The following is a 4,328-nucleotide window of genomic DNA, read 5'->3' as shown; positions in this document are numbered from 1 at the left end:
TATTTTTTACTTTTTATTTTTTAATGATCTTTTACTTTTCTGACAGGCTTAAGAAAGCCTTTCCTATTTTAAGAGTGCAAAAATATTCTCCCATAATTTTTTTTCTGGTTTCCAGAAATGTTTGTATGTTTCTGGTTTCCACTGTTGTATTTGAAAGTATGGCATTTTTTTGGTGTGTAAAGAATGAGATTAGAATCTCTTTTTGTTTTCCCATCCAGATGACAAAACCCACAATTTTAACAAGTATTCAAGATTGCTTTCTTGAGAAGGTTCTCACACATGACATCTTACCTGTCCTATTAGCCGTGTGCCCCTCAGGTCCAGTCATTCCTAAGTGCCTTTCAAGCTGCTGCCTCCCAGTTGGGATTTGTTTTATTTTTTTATTACAGCTTGTGATTGAGAGACACTGAAGTTTGCACATCATGTAGAGGCAGGAAGACCACCAAGAGAAACTTACGTTTTTGCCAAGTCTCATGCTGCCCTCAATCTGATGGGGTGTAGGGCTACTCACACCTGCAACATTGCTGCTTCAATGAGTTGGTATCCCATGTGGATAATACAGGCATGGTTTGCTATGCTTAATTATATTAGCAACAGTATTTTTTTAATGTAATTCAGTTGATGATCAACAACAAAAAAACCCTTTTGTGTATGTAAAGGAAAGTTAAAAATAATATTCTTTTAACTGCCTTTCATTTTTTTGGTTCAAAAATAATAAGCTTTAAAATAGTTGTTTAAAATTATTTATTTGTTTATTTTTGAGACAGAGTTTTGGCGTGTTGCCCAGGCTGGAGTGTAATGGCGTGATCTTGACTCACTGCAACTTCCGTCTCCCGGATTCACGCAATTCTCCTGCCTCAACCTCCCGAGTAGCTGAGATTACAGGCACCCGCCAACACGCCCTGCTAATTTTTTGTACTTTTAGTAAAGACAGGGTTTCACCATGTTGGCCAGGCTGGTCTCAAACTCCTGACCTCAGGTGATCCACCGGCCTCGGCCTCCCAAAGTGCTGGGATTACAGGTGTGAGCCACTGCACCCGGCCTATTTTTATTTTTAAAGACAGGATCTTGCTCTGTCACCCAGCCTGGAGTGCAGGGGCATGATCACGGATCACTGCAGCCTCAACCTCCTGGGATGAAGCGATCCTCCCACCTCAGACTCCAAAGTACCTAGGACCACGGGTGCACACCACCACGCTCAGCTAATTATTTATTTATTTATTTTTCTGTAGAGATGAGGTTTCACTATGTTGCTCAGGCTGGTCTTGAATTCCTGGGCTCAAGCAGTTCTCCTGCCTTGGCTTCCTAAAGTGCTAGGATTACAGGCATGAGTCACCAGGCCTAGCCTAAAAATATTTTTTATTAGTAAATATATTGCTATTTATTTTATTTTAGAAGTCTCAGTGTATTGTTGAGTCAATAAAAAGTCAGCTGCTTTCTGAGGCCAATTTTCCTAAAAAATCAGAATTATCAAGTCTGTTTATAAACCACTCATGAATGCTTCCTGCAGGTTAAAGTGTTCATGGTTTTCATGTGACTGCTGCAGCCAATGCTATGCAAGAATCCATGACCATGTGAAGACCATGCATGGCTGATCACTAGGAAAACAAAAGTAGGCATTAAAAAAAAATTAAATGGGAAATGATAGGAGGTAAAACTAAATATTGATTGAGAACTTATTTTTGCCAAGAACTATGGTAAGTGATATACATGCAGTATCTCATATAATCACCAACCCAAGAAGGTAGGAACTGCTATTCCTCTGTTTATAAATGAGAAAAGAGCCTCAGAGGTGAACTGATTTCCAGTGTCATACAGCCAGTAAGAGCAAAAGCAGGGGCTGGAACCACTCTACCATGCTGACTGTTAGAAAGGGCGAAGACTGGAGGCTTCAGAGGTCAGAGGCCTCAGGGCTGAGCAAGCTGGGATGGAAGTAGAATGAGAAGACAAGGAGAACTCTGCCACTCAGGTGACCTGGACCCCACCTCCCCACAGCCAGCTATCTCTCTTGCTCCCACTTGTAAGGCAACCCCAGTGTAGAGAGCAGTGCTAGGGTCAGGTGCGGCAGGATAAGATGTGGTAGATTCTCTCACAGCATTAGGGTAGTTCACTGGAAAAGGACAAATAGGCTGACTGGTAAAAGGGAATGCAAGATCCCACTATTGTCACCAGCTAAGCAGCCTTTGGACCAGGCCCTGGCTGGAAGACGAGGACTTCATTCAGGTCCACAGGAGGGCAGGGAGACATACAGGGAATGCCTACCCCTGCATCTACTTGGGCACACTAGCACTCCGACCACACAGCAGCCCTTACACAGACTCTTACAGACATAGAGATCGCGCTGGGGAGTCACTGCTACAAACCAGGGGAGAAGCAAGGAGCCAGAGGTAGGGCTTGGAGCCCCCAGAATTTTACCGTCTATCTATTCATCTTCTGTATATTTTCCCCAAGATTCAACTGCTCTTGAACACTCCTGTCAAAGAATGAGTCAGGCTGTGAGTAACCATATTGTGAGTAACCATATGAAAAATTCTGCCTGTTGTTTTGACACTGATGACTCTCAGAAAGCTGGCAACTGTTTGGAAAAATTGTATGTGCTTCTGAGATTTTAGGTGTCTAATCTTTTAAAAAAAAAAGCCCTAGATTTTCTAAAGTCTTTATGAAAGCAGTTTTAAAACTTGTGTGAGACTCTGAGTTGCACATGGACAGAGTATCAGAATCTACTTAAACTTGCTAAAATCTATATTTTATCACAGATAACTATATATTGCTGTCTCAAGAACTTTATTATTAGATCATTAAGTGTTGTATCTAACAACAAGATTTATACCTGGGTTTAAAACAAAATATGTGAGTAAATAGAAAAAAATGGCAATATTTTATTAATAACAAGATCTCTGAAAATATATATTATACTGTGTACTCAGCCTAGTAATTTAAGTGTGCTTTATATAAGAATTCATAGTACTTTCTTATTAGGGGAACTAAAAATTAATTTGCTTCATAACTCCTTTCTCTTCCATATTGAAAAATAGAAAAGTGGGAAAGCAGTTACCATGGCTATTAAAAGAAAGTGGGATTTGCGTTTCAGTTTGGTAAAATAATTTATGCAATTAAGTAGTGAGGTTTAACGGAGACCACATAGGTTTAGGAGCCAGACATGCCAATTCTGCTTTTGTCACTAATTACTCAGTACTGAGGGATAGTTCATTAACTTCTCTGAACCTCCTCAATTTTCTGTAAAACAGGAATAACAAAACCTATCTTGGAAGATAGTTAAGAGGATAATGGCACATAGCAGTCATTCAATAAAGATATTGATTATTATTATTAATGAATTAAAAGTGAATTGTCAGCCAAAACAAAATGTACTTCCTTTGAATGGGAAGGAGTTAGGTTCCTGGACTAAAGTTGATTATAGTTACTATCATGTAAATTAAACCATAGTCTGTTGAATTGCAGGGATTCTTTATTCCTATAACCTGTTCTAGTAGGACAGAAACAGTTTGGTATTTTTAGGTGACTTTAGAGTGTAAGATCAATGCCTCATGAGTGGAACTATTTTACCCCTGAACTGAAAACATTGGGCAACGCCCTCCAAGCAAGTCTCTTAACCACTCTCAAAAATACTGGAGCTGGGAAGCCACTTTCATGCTAAATTTAAAAGACATGCTGATTTTGTTTTGGAAAAATCAATTCATCAATATGTTTTTTTTTTTCATGGCTATAAAAGGTATTTAAAAATGAAACAAAATAAAGCAGTAAAAACTCCTGGTATGTATTTTTCCCTTGGAGAATGAGGTACTCATTCAAGTCCTCTTGGAAAAGATTATTTTGTGCTCTGGTCAAGGTGGCCTACTTTTTTTGTGTGTTGAAAGGATTTGAAATTAGAAGTTATTTGTATTTTCCCAGGGCATGTCCACTGTAGGAAGAAAGAAAATTATATGCCTGAAGAACATGGTTGGCCAATGTATTGTTTATGTCTGCTAGGCCAGAAAGGAAATACATAGAATTCAAGTTTCTTCTTTTTTTTTTTTTTCTGGGAAATATAGTGTTCCATTTGTTTTATGACAGAATAATATTCTTTCCCATGTTTGAGAGTGTTCAAAGGTAATTTTTTGAACATGGCTTGCAATCTAGACCAAACCACATACATGCATAAGAAATGGAGGAAAGAAAAAGAACAAGAAGTCTTTCCTTACAAGATTTCCATAAATATATGAGTTTCTCCTCTTCTGAAATATTGCTTCAACACATTTTAATTCCTCTAGAGCATTAATTTTTGAAAATTATCTACAAAAATAATTTTTTCCTCTGTAATTGTTTCC

Source organism: Mandrillus leucophaeus, unplaced genomic scaffold, assembly GCF_000951045.1.
Source record: "Mandrillus leucophaeus isolate KB7577 unplaced genomic scaffold, Mleu.le_1.0 Scaffold316, whole genome shotgun sequence".
In the NCBI taxonomy this organism is placed as follows: Eukaryota; Metazoa; Chordata; class Mammalia; order Primates; family Cercopithecidae; genus Mandrillus; species Mandrillus leucophaeus.
The sequence above is the reverse complement of the archived record's forward strand: the minus strand, read 5'-3'. Positions refer to the sequence as shown.